This window comes from Neophocaena asiaeorientalis, unplaced genomic scaffold, assembly GCF_003031525.2.
Source record: "Neophocaena asiaeorientalis asiaeorientalis breed wild unplaced genomic scaffold, Neophocaena_asiaeorientalis_V1.1 scaffold70, whole genome shotgun sequence".
Taxonomy (NCBI): domain Eukaryota; kingdom Metazoa; phylum Chordata; class Mammalia; order Artiodactyla; family Phocoenidae; genus Neophocaena; species Neophocaena asiaeorientalis.
Window position 1 is genome coordinate 1102450 of NW_020175410.1, and position 19422 is coordinate 1121871.

The following is a 19422-nucleotide window of genomic DNA, read 5'->3' on the forward strand; positions in this document are numbered from 1 at the left end:
AAACCAGAGCCCAGGACTGACAAACTAGCTGAGAAGAATCTGTTGTCAGCAGCATTTTGCTGTGGGAAGACATTCCAAACATGAAATTCTCAAAACAATTGCTTAGCAATTGTTGAATTCATAAAGCTCAGGCCTGTGCCATAGTGTGGGAATTAAATTCTTGTTAGGTGAGATTATTAATACAGAATAAAGAAAATTTGCACTAAAAATAAGTAGCTCTAGACTGAGCCATGCAAGTAGAAACAGATTAGCAACTGGGGGAAGTTTGATGATTTCACCTGCCTATTGTATTTGATTTTATGCCCTAGAGATGAGTTCCATGAGTGCTGCTGGTCATGGAAACCCAGATTCCTCATGTGAATGATTTTAACAGAAATATAGATGTTTTCATTGATATTTTTAGGAACAGCATGAAATGTTCCAAATGCTGAAGGGCTCTAAGTCTCCATAGGTTGGAGATAAATTCAGAGTTCTGTTTGGCTCCCTATTCATCGCTCCACGTTAACTTGCTTAGAAATCTCATTCACACCATATCCCCTGATATTCTTCTGAAGAGGCAGAAGAGTACTGTAAAGAGAGCAAAGGCTTTGAATTCAGAATACATTGGTTCCTTGGTCAAGTTACTTAACTTTTCTGAGGCTTGCTTTCCTCCTTTTAGAAATGAGGCTAGTAGCCCTACTTGTTAAATCACTGTCAGGATTAAAATGAATGAATGTAAAATGTAGTTGATATTATAGTGCTGGGCCCTTGGCAGCCGTGCAATGTTAGTTTCATTTAATAGTCTAGCTCCTGCTCTTTCCAATTTGGATGAGATGAATCACAGCTTACTGATGCTGTTCTAATCTGATTCCTGAGCTTCAGTCCTACATTGTTCAGCATTTTATCAGGTACTTCCATTTGAGTACTTGACTATCTTCTCACACCTAGCATGTCAGATCTCTCCCAAAAGCACATTCCCCATTAGTTGACTTCTCTTAGTGGCAGTATAGTTGTGGCAGGCATGCAGGTGGGAATCTGTGTCATCAATGAATTTTCCTTCTACCCTTTTCCTCTGCTTCTCTTCACCAAATACACACACACACACACACACACACACACACACACACACACACACAGCATTTTTAAACTGTTAGTTCTTGTAGTTTATTGTTACTATTGTATCTCAAGTTCAGTCCTTTGCATTGCTTCCATAAATATTTGAATTTAGTTTTCTGTTGACTCCTGTAGAGTTCCATTTTACATATCCTAGTAAATGCCAGATTTTCATTCTTCTTTTTGGCTACCTAGTGTTCTGTATTAAACTAAGGGAAAAGATGGACAATCCTCTAGTTAGGAAGGAAGTGTCTACGAGAACTAATTTTAGAATAGTATTATTATAAGTCAGTATACGCTAAGTCAGTATGCTATAAAAACTAAAATGTTCACTTTAAACTGGAGAGTTGTCACTCTATAGTTAATACTTGTCTACCTGTTATTTTCCCATTACATAGGTAGAATCAGTGTGGTGATTATTAGGGTTATTATTAAACTTAATAGGAAAATGTCTCTAGAACGTATCTGGAATCTGTATCCTTGGGGTGGAACAAATCACTGGAAAGGTAAAGAATACTGCCTTGTTGGATTGAGAGTCAAGTAAATTGTCTCTGGATTTTTTAATTGTCCTGTAAATGATTGTGTAAAGGCTTCATCTTTTTTTTCCTTCTGATGCTACTTTACCCCCAAATTGCCGAAAGGCCATTTCAGTTTCCCTGTGACTTAAAATTTGGCAGAATCATTCAAATATTCCCCAAATAAATAATTGTGTGGAAAATATAGTGTAGAATAAAAGACTTAAAGTTGAGTCTAGATATCTGGGGACACAATTTTTACATTAGTTAAATGGGAACAATGCATACACATATAGTGTGTGGATATGAAAGTATGAATACATATGCAGACATATATACATATATATGTAATTGAAAAGATATTATGTGAATCAGATAGCTCTGAGGCTATGGTGTGTTTACTTTGCCTCTATCTGAATTACTTCTCTAGAAGATTAAGCCAAGACGAAAAGGACACTACCATGGGGGATTTTTTTTTTTTAAATAAGCCTTTTTAAAGCACTTTTAAATTCTGAGAAGAGTCTGTTCGTTTGCTTCCCTCAACAGGTAGATTTTATTCATCAGAAAATAAATCCAAAGTGACATCTGAGTCATAGAAAAGTATCTCCATTTTTATTTTGGGATTATGTGATTCAATAGTTATTGAATGCATGTATTGTAAATGTTTACAGGCCTATTTTTTCTTGGCTGACATGTAGTACAGTCATGGTTTATCAACTTTGATTTTCAGTCCATCTGAAGAGAGGAAGGCTTGGTAGGAATCAGTCAGATGAAAAGGAAAATTGTGGTTGAGTAGGTGTTTGTGAGGGTTTTTTCAACTCAGAGGGTGTTTAGTTAAGGCCCTCATTTGCAGTGTCATCATGTTTTACTGTACAAGAACAAATATTCAGAAGAAATGGGACTGAAAGTCAGTTTAGCTGGGGCGTTTGTTTGACGAAAACATTAGATCATGTTCTCAGTGCTAAAAAATTAATGTCAGGACAACAGTATTGATGAAGCCCACATATCTCTTCTATTATATTCTTATGTAGATACAGAAAAATATTTTGGAATACCCTGGTTAGCTGTCATTCAGTAGTCATTCAGAAGGTACGTGTGACTTTCAAGTTCATTCTGGAGTATTTACACCTTGGAGGGTGCTAACTACTAAAGGAATGGACGGTTAATGGTGCTGGGTTCTAGGTATTTAGGATACTTAGGTTTTAGTTCGGGTTCTGTAGGATTCTTGGTTGTTCAAAGATCAGAGATCAACTTCTCCCTGGATTTTATGAAAGCAAAATGGGTTAGGAAATATTTAATGCAGGAGGTTTTTGTTATCTAAGATAAACTGGCATAGGTAGAGCCTACTGCTTTAAGATCCATGTAGAGAAAGGAGCAAAATTTTAGCATGAGAAGTAGGACAAATAATTGGGATTTTATTTTAGAAGAACTAAGATATTTATTAAAATAATTTTATCTTCTATTTTTAAAATTTAGGTTATGTTTGCGAAAATAAACTTTTTTGAGTGATCTTGTAGACATTTATATGATAATATGTTGTGACATGCTTCGTTTCAAGTGGTCATTTTTGCAAAAATATTTTTGGTTATTTTTAGTTTTGTAAGCAATATTCTTTATTACAACTTTGTTCAAAATACCTTTTTGGACTATCTATTTGGTCATCATTCTTATATTCTTTTTATGTACTTTAAGTAGTCTCATTTTGCCTGCTTCTTAATTCTTGATGATGTTGAATATGATTTAAGGAATTTATCAATGTTAATTTGATCAACTTAAAAAATCTTCTGTTTTGGTAGGTATAACTTAATTGTAGTTATAATGAGTTATCAGAACTTTCCAAATTTCTGTAGTCAGCTGGAGACTGACAGATGATAGAATAGGTGCCAGCATTAAAGTGAGGAGAGATAGTTGGGTGGGGTCATTTTTTAAGTATTCTGTTTTTCAGTGCATCTGTGTGGCTTAGGATGACGTTTGTTATTGTATGCGATCTTTCAACTGTGAGCCTGTGGGAACACATATTTGGATAGCAATCACACCTTGTACTAGACTAGTCTCTACTTGAAAGAAAAAAAAAGCCTTTTTAAAACTAGAAACTGGTTGGCATGAAGGAATTTTAAAAATTTAGATCACTCTCTGTGTTTTTTTAACAAGAAAAACCTTATAAACATTAAAGGCCAATGCTTTCTTTCGTAAAGTTGTATAAGAATTATGTTTAAGAATCCTTTTCAGATGTGATTTTTGATGCTGTTCAGTCTATCACGTAAGTTATCAAGGAGCCAAGTTTTTATCCCGAGTTGACTGGTTTTTGATAGCCTGTCTTTCTTGTGGTTACCAGGGGGTGTATAGTACTGCTAGCACCTTTTCCAGATTGCAGCAAGAGGGTCATCTGAAAGCTCTTTTGGAATCAACTGATACAATAACTATCAACATGGGACATGTTCAGTTTTCTATTTTCTACTATTTTCTATTATTTGTTTTTTTCACTACTTAAGTAATAAACAAATATTTAGAAAAGACAATATTTGAGATCTATTAGAATAGTGAAAGGTAAATTCATGAAGTTTCTGATATAAAAATCACTCCAAAAAAACCCCATAGGCTTCTATTTAAATTGTACAAGACACAAAGGTGTTAAGAGTCTGAATTGTAGGTTGTCTTTTCTTAGAAATTAATGATCAGAGAAGTGTTTTTTCCCCGGTAATGGAGGAGATTTTCAGAAGACAAAGCTAAGTGTAGCTGTTTTCCATCCAAGATTATCTAAAATCAAATGTAAAACTGTCAAAAAATACTTTCCAGGTCCAGAAAAGAAAATAGAGATTCTACTTTTTTTGGATCTGGCAAGATTTCCACAAAATATTCTTTAGTACTACTATCAGATGAGATAATGGAGAGTATATTCTTACTTATTCAGTGAGCATAGCTGATTCATATAATAGGCACCAAAAGTTTAATTTTTAAAAGCAGAAGGAAATTGGCCACAAATTTAAGTGGAAGTTAAAAACTGAGAAATGAAGCAGATTCTTTAATTTTACTTGATAAAATAGTTTATCACTTTCCACAGCAAAATAATTTTACAGTAATTATCTGGATAATTATCCAAGAGCTCTAATTTCCCCTGACAATGTAGACAATAATTTTATTGGTGCTTTAGGAGAGATAGGAATCTTTTCATGAATTTACTTAAGCAAAAAACAGAAATTCCCATATGGAATTTTAATGCTTTGAAAAACATAAATAAACCTTCAAAAGTGCCTAATTTAGTTCTAGTTACAGGAAAGTAGTTTATTGACATAATAGATCAGAATACATGATCTTTAAAATACTTCAAAATGTTTAATATTTGAACATGTCAGCAAATAAAAAAAATGGAAAACCACCATCAGTTGACACTTGATACATTCACATCTGGGGAAACTGTCACAGAGATGTAAATTGTTTCCAGAAGGTTCCACACTCACCAGTGGCAGAGCCAGGAACAGAATCAATCCAATGTGCAGTTTATCATATACACTTTTTACTCTTACACTCTCATGAATGTGTTAAATAATGAGATGGAAAGAGATTAAAAATACACATATACATATATATATGTGTTTAAAATTTCTTCCTAATAAAGAACAAATGACAATTGGAAAAACACATTGATTCCTTCTTTTAAGTGCTAATGGTTTCTTTCTTTAGCTTCACAGGGTACTGAGCCTTTATTGAACTTAAGTTATAAAAATCTGTGGTCCTGTTAAATTTCTTAACAGAACCCAGCATGTGTATTTTTCACTTTAACTTCTTGTTCTATACATTTCATTCTGTTAACCTTATTACTACTGGACTAAGAAAGTGTGTTTTTAAGGCAAAATTTCTTATAAGACCAAAGAAGAGAGCGCTTCCTATCATAATTCTTACTGCTTCCATATTGGGTTTACTCTTTATGGGGCACAGTTTACCTTAGAACAATATTGGTTTGAACTGCGCAGGTCCACTTATAGGCAGATTTTTTTAGTAGTAAATACTATAGTACTACAGGATCCTAGTTGGTTGAATCCACAGATGCTGAGGAACTGTGGGATGGAGGAGGAATCGTGTATTCGGAGGGCTGACCGTAAGTTATGCGTGGATTTTCAGCTGTGCAAAGAGTTGGTGCCCCTAACCCCCCATATTGTTCAAGGGTCAACTATGAATGTTTCAGGTCCTAGTTTATTTACATTTATTTTTGAATGGATATTTTGTGTGTGTGTGTGTGTGTGTGTGTGTGTGTGTGTGTATGTGAGTGTTTAATAGCCAATGAATGACCAAGGGATTAGGCCCCATTCCCTCTTCTATTCCTATCTCAACCATGTTGCTATTGTAGCCTTATGGATACCTTGATTTTTCCCTTAGAAAATTATAACTTTATTATATGTTAAATGCCTGTGATGTCATCACTTAAGATACTTTAAAGTTCTCTCTTTCATGTTTGTACACAGCTTCAGTGGCAGAAATGCAATCACTTCCACAAAATTCTACAAATGTTTTCATTTGTTTTCTTCTCATATAGTAAGTCTCAGGTATTTCCTGCCTAAATCAGTAATAAAATCTAAGTAAATATTGGTTTAAAATACCTTTGGAACCTTTTTGCCCTTTTAGTCACTAAGGGATTCATATCTAACACAAAGATGAGGAATGATGAAGTCATTCTTGTAGGAGGTGTTGAGTAGAAAGAATTGATTGCTTTTTTAAGTTTTAGGAGATCTTTGCTTCCGGCTAAATGGTTACTAGAAAGTTTGTGTTGTGGGATATAGAAATTCCCTAAGATTAATTGTGATGGACGTGTAATTGATGATGTGTAAAGAACTGATTCTCATAGGACATACCTTCTGGTACTCTTTCTTTTAATGAATAAAGGTTATTTTCAGATAGAATGATGTTCTAATGGGTGTACAAATAGAATGAATTCCAGAGAACTTTTTCTCTGTTTTCAGAATAATTTTTTTTTCTTGATTAAGCATGGAGTTTGGAATCACTAATTTTCTATTTTAAGTAGTTTACTAAACTTGGTCAGATGAACAAAGTTGTTTGAATTTGCCAGTGCTGTCCTAGCAAATCAGTTTATAAAATTTAACATGAAATGAATAGGAGGCAAAATAAATGAAAATAGCCTCCTTTGTTAAGTGGCTTACATGAATTTTAGCCCTAGAAAAGGAAATAAACAATTGGTTTGGTCATTCCGTTTTTAAAAATTATGTCGGGATTTCCTTTATTAGATTTCTTTTGTGCATTGGATTCTGTTTTAAACAGTGGAAATGGCCCTTAGCTTAATTATGTCATGCTATTTCTTTACAAAGATGGGACTAAATATATTTTCAGTACCGTTTATTATTTTAAAATTACATGTTATACTTCTATAATTTATTAGAAATATATATGTTAATATGAACATAGCTAAGCCTGCCTTTGTTTATAATATCTAAAAGGATTTTACTTCATGGAGAAAACAAAATTCTATTTTTGTAAAGGAGGTGTTGAATAGAAAGAATTGGCTATTTAACGTTTTAGGAGATCTTTGGCAAGGTAAGGATGTGAACCTGGAGTGGGATTCAAGGTATAGGTACTAGGTTTGTGCAAGTAACACGCCTGCTAACCTTGTCAAGTTATTTCCTTGTCTCTGAACCTTAGGTCAGAATTTTTATCTGTAAAAGAGCAGGATGTTCTTGATTGCATCTAAGTAGCTTCTCTTTCTAAAAATATTGTCTATACTACAAAATTTTGCGATGTCTTTTTACTTTTATATGATCCACGACGGATGTCTTTTACATAAAGATATAGTAGAGCAATTTAGATGATTACAGTCATGTTCAGTATGAATCAGGTGGTAGGATATTCCTTTTTTGAGCAATTTTTGACACCTTTCTGTACTTTAATCCTTATCACAAGACTCATGGGATTTTAAAAATTGTTTCTCTTGTGTTTACCTCTTTCTTATTTATCCTCCTCTTTCATAGGCTGGGTTTTATTGTGTTAAGTCTAGCTCTTCCCTTTTTGCATTTGTCCCTTTTTTTCTCTCTAACAACAGTTGCAAGATTAATTTTTCTCCCATCTCCCAAGAAATCTATCCTTCCATGTGTAGCCAGGTCCTGCCTTCTGAAAATGATTTATTAATCATTAAAACTCACACCAATGCTGTTTCTTACTAATTCATCTTAAACTTACTTTAGGTGCTGTCTAGTTAGCACTTTACAGGGAACTATCCTAGTCTCTTCATTATCTAATTAATTGCTTAATATAAATTCATATAGCATTTACTGAACATCTGTGTGTCAGGTATTTTGACATACATGTAGCCTATTTCATCATGTAATACATTTTTAAACTACATCTTACTTTAGAAGAATGAGGCATTTCCATATGTGCTAATTTTCCAGATTTTCATATCTTGATCTGAAGTAAGGAAATAATTTTATTTAGCTAATTTTGTTTTTGTAAATGAAGATTCTTAATAATATGAGCTTAATTAAAAGACGAGAAGTGACGCAGTGGTTGGGAGGTCACAGGACTCTGGTCACTATCTGTCCCTTCTTTCCACCACCCTAAGGTAAGAACTGTAATTAGGTCTGTTTGAGAAAAGGGCAATTTAGCCTGGAATAGAAGACTATCAGGATAGATCTTCTTAAGTATAAGGGAGAAAGCTGAAATTTGGAAGGCTGAGTGGGGTCTGAGTCTATGAGGAATAAGAGGAATAGCATTTCTATTTGGAAAGAGTAGCACATAGGATGGTTAGAACTGGAAAGAGCCAGTGTATCTGAAACAGAGAGAACGAATCACACATTGGGGAGAGTTAAGGTGAGAACTGCACAGGTCTAGGTCAAGGTGGGCCTTCAAAGTTTGAACTCTATAAAGGAGTACTGCACAGTAGAAATTGATGTGATCAGCTTTGCATTTTACACATCATTCTGGATGCAACACAGAGAATGGACTAAAGTGATCCAGGGGGATTCCTTGATGCATTTGATTTCATTTAGAGGCTATTGCAGTAGTCTAAGAAATAATGGTGGTGGCTAGGACTAGGGTAGTTTTATAGTGAATATGCAGAAATGGCTAGAACCAAGATATATTTAAGAGATAGAAGTACCAAGATTTAGTGCTTCATTTAATGAGAGGAAGCATAATCTCCGATTTTATGTTTTGTGAAATTGGGTGCATAATAGCAAAATAGGCAACATTAGAGAAGGATCTTTATGGTTTGTTTCTGAAAGCTGAATAGGCAGATGATTATCGTGAACTTGTTGGCAGAAATAATTAGAAAGATTTCACTCATATCCAAAAGCTTTCTAGGCGTTTGTGTGTTGGTGTTTTATGTGTGTGTGTGTGTTTGAACAGAAGTTTTTATCCTAAAACCTATACTTGGAAAGGCAAGTTACATGCCTCCAAGGCCTCCTTAATAATTGAATTTTAATAGAATTTCAGGTATAAGCACAATTTAAAATACCTTTCATATTATACTGCTTTTGTCAAGTTATGTAGTGTTTGTATGATGGATCATGTTTTTTACAAAATTTTCTCTGTACTAATGCTACACATTCTGAGAAAAAACAAAAACAGTAAAACAAATTTTGTCCATGGTTTGAGTCATTAGCAGACAGGAAGATGGTAAGAATATTCCAAGCCTAAGCACTATTCCCTTAGGATAAAAATCTATAGCTACCTAAAAATAGATTACTTAGGCAGTTTTCTGGAAACTCAACTTTCTTTTATTGAAAGAATGGAAAGGTGATGGAATTAGTGCAAAAAGCTTCTTGTTCCAAACATCCTTTGGCTTGAACCCTACTTGCAATAAGTTTATATGTGACACTTTTGAAAAGTATAGCACGATTCAGTTTTCCAGGCACCACAGGTTTTATTTTATGGGATTTTGAAGTTTATACTTATTCTACTCAAATGCTGGGACACTTTATTCACTGGTACCTGCTAAGGTAGAATGCAACAGGTGTTGCCAAGACAATCCTAGTGTCAGTAGTGGAAAATTCTTATTTAGGAATGACAGGACTGTTAAGTCTGCCTGTCTCTTCTGAGTACTCTGAGTATTATACCCATTTCTAGGTCATTTGAGAAAGAACTATAAATGTCTTCTGAGAAAATTCAATGTGTTTATGGTAATAACTGAGTTCTAGGATTTTTGCTCAACCAATGAAAATATAACTGATCTTCTGTTTCTTGTTCTTCCCATTTGTAAGAAATGCAGCTCTCACGACATTTATAATTCTCAGAACCCCACCCCAACCCCAAATGTGGCCTGCTAATGCATATTATTAGTATAATTATGTTAATGTTAGTAATAACAGACATTCATTGAATGTTTGACATAATGAGTCACTATCCTTTTCTTTTAAAGTAAATAATCCCATTTAATCCTCAGAGCAATCCTAAGAGTTGATTATCATAGATGCTGTTATCCTCAGTTCAAGAATAAGCGCTGTGCTCATTTCACTTTATCACATGACATTGATGAGGGACGTCAGTACTTGCCCTTTTCAAGTAACAATAGATTGTTGAAGAAAAGAGTCTGAAAAATCGTTTAGTAGAATGCTCTCATTTTACAAGAGATAATTGAGGCCGTTTTCTCTCCCTGGATCTGAGATAAATTTTTTTATTAGGGGTGTCAAATTGTTCTTGTAGAGGGCCAGATAATGCATACTTTAGACTTCATCGCCCATATGGTCTTGGTCGCAACTATTCCACTCTGCTATAGTGCAAAAGCAGCCATAGACAAGATGTCAAAGAACGTGTGTGGCTGTGTTTCTATAAAACTTCATTCACAGAAAACAGGCAGGAGGCTGGATTGACATCATGGGCCATAGGTTCTCGAACTTCGGCTTAAATTTTCAATCCGAAATGATCTATTTGCCACAGTTACTTAGTACCTTTACTAAAATATCTGTTAGACATTCTTTAATAGACGTATACTCTCTGGGTCATCAGTCTCATGATTTGAAGTATTGCTTGTGTGCCAATTCCTACATTTTTACATCCAATTTTCATTATTCCTATGTTTTGACAGGAGTGTTTAAGTGCATGAAGTTTAAAAAGTTTGTAATCATCTTCTTCCTTACAAGAACCGTCCCTCCCAAAAGTGTCTCTTTTGTTTTCAGTTTTGACCTCATCACAGCCACTATAACAGGTTTTGCTAATTGCAAATCTACTGTTACTCTCATTGTCAGGAAGGGAAAAATTTTCCTCTACCCCTCTAAGTTCTTTTGGCTGGTCTAATAATTGATACAAGGCAGATTAACAGGAGAAAAACAAATTAATTTTGTATGTGCAAAGGTACCCAAGAGTAATCAAAGCAGCCTGTTGATATACCCTTTTAGACAAAGAAAGTTAGGCTTCAGTACTAATTAGTGAAGAAACTAAGCAGAGTGTGTTTACACAGACTTCTTGGCCCTGAATTCCCTGTCTCTGGCCATAAGAATGTCTGTTTACCTCCTGGTACAGGGAGGGTGGCTTCCACATGGAAACTTATTTCCTGCTTTCGGTGGGACATAAAGGAGGCTCAGAGTGTCCTTGTACCCACTGTTTCTCAAGTAACTTTAATTCAGAACAATCAGTATGTCAAAGTGGTATATTTGGGGGTGGCCTGCCCTGAACCCTGTCATTATTTAAACCTTCTAGACACTCCTCATCCCCTCCTGGACAAAGCTCAGTCAGATCATAAAGCCTTGGGCTGTTCTGGCTCTTGCTTAATTTTATCATCCTTATTCTTCTTTCTTCACTGAGCAATTTGCCCTCTGGTAATACTGAACCACTATAGTTCTGCACATGTACTGTGTTACCTGACACATCTGTGTTTACTCTGGTGAGTTTTTCTACCTGAGACTCCATTCTTCTAGTGCTTGCTTGCTTGACTCCTATTATCCTTAAAGTATGAGTGACAATATTTTGTCTTGGAATCCTTCCTTTACATTCGTGTGCTCAGAGTCTTTTCCCCTTTTTCAAGACAGCTTGTGTAGACGTTCAGAAATGTTTATTGACTTGAATTTGCCTTGACATTTTCACTTACAAGTGTAGGTACATTAAAACAGAATCAGTTATTCTTAGAAATTCAGAGTGTTATAATGGACTTTTGTAGTGGTTTGCCCCAATGCATAGAGTGTCTTTACTTGTGAACTCCAAAAATACCTGTTTTTTAAAAAAATCAGAAAATGCTGATCTAAATGGCCTGCAGACAACCTTAATAATAATAGCAGTAATACATTTTATCATGTAAGATGAAATTTTGACAAGTCGCTAAAATATGTAAAGATTATATACTAAACTCAGTGAAGAATCACACACCTGTGTTTTGTAACTTCTTCAGTGATTTGTTTTCTCTGACAGTTTTTCTCAGAGTTTTCTCAAACAGAAAAATAAGTAAATAAATAAATACAGAGTTAAATGTTTCAGCTAATAGTAGCTAAACAAATCAGTGCTTCATATTGTGATTGCTTTTAACTTTTGGTTCTAAAATTTGTTACAGACGATACAGATGTTACTTAAGTTAATTGTAGTTGTACATAATGCTTCAGATAATTGTATTAATAGCAGAATACAACAGTGGCAGTGTTATGTCCTTATAAGAGAGTCAATCTTGTGAAATAATCTGAAAAATGTTCATTTTATGATTTTTTTACATGTTTTAAAGTAATACTCGGTTTTTCTATTGACTGTTTAAAATATGAAGTTCTCAAGTCCCTCCCATCAGGAAGCTTGCACAAGTCTCTTAGATAGCCTCATCCACCAGAGGGCAGACAGCAGAAGCAAGAAAAACTACAATTCTGCAGCCTGTGGAGTGAAAACCACATTCACAGGAAGATAGACAAATGAAAAGGCAGAGGACTATGTACCAGATGAAGGAACAAGATAAAACCCCAGAAAAACAACTAAATGAAGTGGAGATAGGCAACCTTCCAGAAAAAGAATTCAGAATAATGATAGAGTGAAGATGATCCAGGACCTCGGAAAAAGAATGGAGGCAAAGATGGAGAAGATGCAAGAAATGTTTAACAAAGACCTAGAAGAATTAAAGAACAAACAAACAGAGATGAACAATACAATAACTGAAATGAAAAATACACTAGAAGGAATCAAGAGCAGAATAAATGAGGCAGAAGAACGGTTAAGTGACCTGGAAGACAGAATGGTGGAATTCACTGCTGCGGAACAGGATAAAGAAAAAAGAATGAGAAGAAATGAAGACAGCCTCTCGGACAACATTAAATGCACCAACATTCACATTATAGGGGTCCCAGAAGGAGAAGAGAGAAAGGACCCGGGAAAATATGTGAAGAGATTATAGTCGAAAACTTCCCTAACTTGGGAAAGGAAATAGCCACCCAAGTCCAGGAAGTGCAGAGAGCCCCAGGCAGGATAAACCCAAGGAGAAACAGGCCGAGACACATAGTAATCAAATTGACAAAAATTAAAGACAAAGAAAAATTATTAAAACACGAAGTTCTCATTCCATTACTTTGATCTTTTAAATAAGGATCTGAAAAAAAAAGTATATACAAATGTAACATTTTTACTGGTACTGTAAAACTCATTTACTTTTTAATTCTTTGAATCAATAGAAACATTTAAACATTTTCTATGGTTGATATTTTAATGCAAAATACTATTTTATTTACTACCTTTTATTAAATGCCATTATTTCCCAACCTACTAGCTTTGCTGGTATTTTATTTCGTTAAGATTTACAAATGAGTTGTTAGGCATTTGCTCTCAGTTTCCATGATAGCTTAAAACTTAGTTTCTATTCATCAGAATTATGAGTTGAATTTCATGATGGCATTGATTTAAACTTGTTCTAAAACAAAGGGCTTTAATATTAAAAGCTTGTTCTTTTTAGAAGTACAATTTATTAAATTAATTTTTGTTAATAAAATCCATGTAATTCATAAGTATTACATGGAGAAGTGAGATGAAAGTTTTTCTGAAGTTTTTGGGGCTTTTTTATCCTTAAGATAAACTCTTACTTTGATTTGCATAGTATTGGCCAGTTTCATCAATTTTTAGATTTCCCTGATATATCTTTTGAAAAGTGATGTTTTGAAGATGTTGGGCCTCATTCATACAATTTACTTTTCTGTACACATATGTTGATAATTTTGCGGTATCTCTTGTGTGGATTCAAAGAACCTCTGGTCTATCTACCAATTCTTTCTAACTCAATTATTTGATAATTACCAGAACTTTCATTTTGACCATCCTTCCTTCTACTTTGGTGGGCATTAAGCAATGCATTACTTGGATATATACATAAGCTTCACAAATTGACTTTTTTCTTAGTCAAATAAACAAAGAGTTTGTTTTCCCTTCTACCGCAAATCCTGACTCCCTTCTCAGGCCTTCCTGTGAACATGGACTCTGGAATGAGACAGAAGTGTTAAATGTGGTGTTATGGAACATTCCTGATGTTTTAAAGAATATTGTACGTGATATTAACTATTGTCCTTTAATTAATGTACCTGTCCTCAGTGACAAGTGAAAAATCACATTTTATAATATAAAAAAGTAATTGGAGTTCATTGGGGACCAGGGGGTATATTAAATGGTTACTAAGACAAATATAAAGCATGTGTAGAATTAACGTAGAAGACATGAGGCAGAGAGAAGCCTTTTCCAAACTCTGAGTGCCAGAAACCTCGCCCACCCACAAAGCCATGAAGTTATCCACATGTTAAATGTTTAAGCAGTTTACTATTCTATAGGAGTGAATTTGCTACCTTAGAAAAAGATGAAATTATATTCTTTTTTGGGGGGTGGTGAGTAGGAAGAGATCCATATCTTTTTTGTGTATGTCTGAAAAAGAACATTTAGAAATGGCATCCTAACTGGGGAATATTGTTTTTCTTATAATTTACATGTAGTAAATTAGTGAATGGTGCAAAAAGAGACCAAAGAATATGTATTTGGTGTAGCTATAAGCAAATCTGCAGAACTCAACCTAGATGAAATGTTTTGCTACATTTCAATGGATACAAGTGCTTGTATCCTGTCCAAACTGTTTATTAAGGCAAAAACATTTACATTTCTTGAGGTATCATGACCATTTTGCAGCCTTCTGCTACAGTTGTATAAATCTGTCCTGTTTTTAAAATGAAAGTTGATTGTATTGTACCAACTCAATATTTTCCTGGACCTCATAAGTAGCTGATGTATTTTAGAATTCAAAATTAGTAGCACAGTGTTATGTATATGCTTATATTTTACGTTATTGGTATTAGGAAGTACATCTGCTGGAGATTATCTTCTGGTTTTTATGGTGTCATCAGGCTTTCTCACATGGTGAAAGAGAATTTTGAGACGCATCCTACTTCTTCATGCTCGAATTTTATCAACCTGATTATATATATTTCATGAGGTCAATATCCGGTATCTGTTTCTTTAAAAGTGACACATGTCAGCTACAATAATGTTTAGCACATACTAAGTATTTAGAAAAGCTGCGTTATTCTCCTATGTTCTACTACTTTATGTCTTAAAGTTTCCCTATAATTTAAGTACTTGGTTTGGTGGTATGAAAAACATAATAAACATAAACCTCTATTAAAAAGAATCAGGAGACCAGAAGGGGGAGCTCTCATGCCCTGAGATTATAGCAGAGCCCGACAGGAAGAAGAAACACTCCCCTTTCCCGGCGAAGACTCAGTGAATAGAAAGTCAGGGACTCTTTGTTTACTATAGCCCTCCAACTTCCTTTCCCCTTCAATAAAAGCCTTCTCCTTTTCTTGCTGTGTGAGAATTTGCACATGGCTCACCATGGTTACAGACACCGAATCACAATTCTCTTGATGATCCCAAATGAATAAACCCGTCTTTGTTTTAGGTCAACAATGGGGTAAATAGGCAGTTTGAAGGTATATAAATAGTTCGCCCAGAGTTCACTTTTACGCATTATTTCCTTAATTGTGGAATCTCCGGTGAACAGAATTGACCTACTCATTTTTTTGAGTGCCGTTAACATTTTTTCTTTTCAAGGAGCTAGGATATGTTGAATCTTACAGACCTATAGCTGGAGTGAAAGCCTTCCATTCCTAGTTTAGAATCTCATGACTTGGTGAGAACTTTTAAAAACTATTGTACATGTAGCGTGTCCTTTAGTTCAACCTAGATGTTCTATGCTACAACATCTGTTTCTGTAAGAAAAATTAGCTTCTATGTCATTAGTAAATAAAGGAGTTAGGTCCATTTAATGTGAAGTTGCATCAGCTCGTGTGCAGCTTTTCCTAGATAGAAACAGCCAGAAAAACAGGAATAGAATTATAACCTTGGGAGGAAAGAGAAACACCCTCAACTCAGCTGCTGGCCTGGAAGCAGAAGCCTTTGACGTTAAAAAAAAAAATTTGTCTCATGTATTAGTTTCTAAGAGAAGTGCAGTCAAACATTCCTCTGTGTTTATGGATTTGGATATTGTTTTCTCATAATTCAGTCTTTTTTTTTTGCTTTGTGTTTTAAAATCTATGTTCTTAGTAATAAGGTTATGGTTATTATAAGTTTTGATTTTTATTATGTACTGTTTTTCTTTATCTGTATCAATGTTTGTGTTTTTGGTCTTAACCCTATTATATTGCTACAACCTTCATTTTTGGTAGTATTTGCATGGTATGCCTTTTCATACCAGTACATACATAAATGTCTAATGAAAACTGTCTTATCCTGTAAAGTACATACTTCCAGGATAGTTTTCATTAGACATTTATATTATAACTAGCATATAGTTAGATTTTTTAAAAAATCCAATCTGATAAATCTGTCACTTAAGAAAGAGTTAAAAAGTGTTACATTTATCTTTATTATTTTTATATTTGGGATTCTTTCTACACGCTTATTTTTTTTTGGTTATTGCTGTTGGCCAATTGTTTTGTTTGCTACTTTACTTTCCTCCTATGCTTTGTTGCATTGATACAAATAATCCTTTAGCCCCTCTGCAAGTTTGGAAACTATACAATATAATTGTATATAGCTTTAATTAAATAGCATTACTTTTTTTTTTTTTTTTTTTGCGGTACTTGGGCCTCTCACTGTTGTGGCCTCTCCCGTTGCGGAGCACAGGCTCTGGACGCGCAGGCTCAGCGGCCATGGCTCACGGGCCCAGCCGCACTGCGGCATGTGGGATCTTCCCAGACCGGGGCCCGAACCCGCGTCCCCTGCATCGGCAGGCGGACTCTCAACCGCTGCACCACGAGGGAAGCCCCAGCATTAATTTTAATATACATAATTAGCTTTAATTTCTAATTAGGTCTCTAATTTCTGTCCCTCAAAAAAAAAAAAAAAAGATTCACACTTTATCTGTTGAATGTTCTCGTTTCAGTATAATCTTGTCTCGAGTTTTAGGTTTACCATTATTTTAGACTCCCAGAGTTATAATTTATTTTTACAATTAATAGTTTATGTAATTAACTGGTATTTAAAGAATTAATTTTAGGCTCTGTTGTAGGACACTCTAAGGAAAATTAAAAATGAGTACCTGCTCCCAGCTCTGACTTCCCCGAGAGGTTCCCCAGCTCCTGGCAGCATGCATTTCCTCCTGGGCCAACCCTAATGGCAGTTTCCTGGCGCAGAGCTCATTCCCAGTTGTATCACAGTCATCGTTCCTTCTCTAATTAATGCATTACCAGCATTTCCACTCTTTCATTTCTGTGCATTTTAAATTTCTGTACAGGCTATAATTACCAGTTATAGTGGTCTTTTCTCTTCTGCTCCTTGTGCTAGTTTTACACAAACCGTCTCCCTACCACCCATCTTCCTTACTTTAGTGCAAGATTTTTCTGAACTCAAATTTTGTCAGGAAGACTTGTATTAAACAAGAAATGTCTGTCTGTCTAGCTATCTATCTAGGCTGGCAGTAAGGTTGCCCAGGGTGTGTATTGCAAAATTCTAGGGCATTCCATTCATCTAAAGTATGTTGGGCAAGGTGGCCGCTAGCATTTCATGGTATCTGAATAGTACAGGTAATTACACAGTTAAAAGAGTTAAACAGTCCTCTGAGGCTTTTAACTCCAAACAGTAGTATTGTTCCCCAGCCCAGCTGGTATGGGGCTATGTAGTGATCGGGCCATATGGGCTCCGGAGAGACTCTTACCCTCAGCCTGTCCCCTGGCTTCAGATACATACCGTGACTGGAGTTTCCAAAATTGCCTCAGTGTTGGGGAATTAGCCTGCTTTTTGTAGCAAGCACACCACAGCAATTTTAGGTTCAAACTCCTTAGAAGCCTTTATAGCACTAGTTTGACCAACTTTGTGAAAGACTACAGGGCAGGGAAAAAGGCAGGGCAGAGGTGGGAGTGTCTTCTGCTTTAGCTCCTGCGCTCATCATCTCACATGAGTTTAGGGGCTGCTTTTTTGTCCCCACTTCTCCCTCTACCTTGGTTTCTCAGGGGTGAGGGAAGGAGATCACAGAAGGTGGTATGTGAGCCATCCTTTCAGAAGGCTTCAGCTGCAAATAGGGACTGACATCTTTTGCAACAGCTGATAGTCATTAGCTTCCAGGTACCAGCAAGGGGAACACCTGGCTATAAGGTGAGTTACTTTGAAGGAAGGTCTAGTATTTATAGTTCATTCACAATTCTTCCAGCCTGGGTGTGGTTTACCAGTCAGGCGTTAGTTTTACCATAAGTAATACTACCTGGTAAAAAAGCTGAAGTTTCACTTTCATAAGTTTTTAGGGAAACAGAGCTTAGGGGAAGGTGAGCCCAGGGTTTCAGGGTTACATGGTCTTTTCTTCAGCTATTCAGCAGATAGAAAAACCTGAAAATTATTCTTTCTGCTTTTTATCTTCCAAAAAATTTGTTTTTTGCTTTTCTTTGTTCTTTTGGTTTATGAATTGGACATTTTTAAGGAAAAAAGTCTTTATTGTTACTTTAGATTTCAAGAGGTAGCAGCTATATGTATATGTTTTCAACTGACTATATTTAATGAAAAGTTCCAAGAAAGTTACTGAATATCTACTAAATTAAAATACATTGCACATTATCTCAATTATCTTTAAAAATGGATGTTATATAAGCAATTTTCCCTGGAAAAGCAAAATGTAATGGGTGAAAAAAACCCCTCTCATTCCCTTGTTTTACAGAAAGAACATAATAAGATGTTTTATTGTCTGTTGTCATAAAGAGCACATTTCCATATGAATGAGCAGAGAGGAAGGGATTAGTATAAGATTGGTATAAGGGATTAGTATTAGTATATAAGGTGGAGTATATTATAAAATGCTCCTAGTTAATAAATAAACAAAATTGAACAAATAATTCTTGTTTTAAAATTTTGATATTGCAAAAGAATACACATATTTCTTTATGCTCATTGTATAGTACATTTGCATTTTAAATAGGTTATTTTGAAGCTGTTGTTGTGATTTACATTTTTATATCCCATGAAAGACAGACAGTATTGTATCATCTCAGTAGTAGTAGTTTGTAGAAAAGAGCACAGATCACACTGAGACCTTAAATTTAAATGAAAAATAATGCTTAAAAAATAGTCACTTGAATAATTTCAAGAAAAACACTAACACTGCTAAAAGAATTCTATATAAAATTCTTCTGGATTTACTTTAAGGAGTAGATTATTATTAAATTCCAATTATTACTTTGAAAGGGATTCTTCTAAAAAACGTTATGTATTTGGATAAGCAGTCCCTTATATTTTATTGTTATTGTTAATTTCTTAGCCTATTTATTTCTATCTAGCCTAGTTTCAAATTACAAATTAGGAAGTAAGTTGAAAGAATTGATGAAATCATATATTCTTTATATCAATATACTTGACTGACACAAATTGAAATAGAATATTAGCATTTTATACTTTT

The 19422-nt window shown here is 34.8% G+C and overlaps 1 protein-coding gene across 1 annotated transcript in view; it reads left to right on the plus strand.

The window, feature by feature from the left end:
* Positions 1–19422, plus strand: part of CRPPA (CDP-L-ribitol pyrophosphorylase A) — a 297097-nt gene that overhangs the window by 152146 nt on the left and 125529 nt on the right. The gene's annotated exons all lie outside the window — the stretch shown is intronic.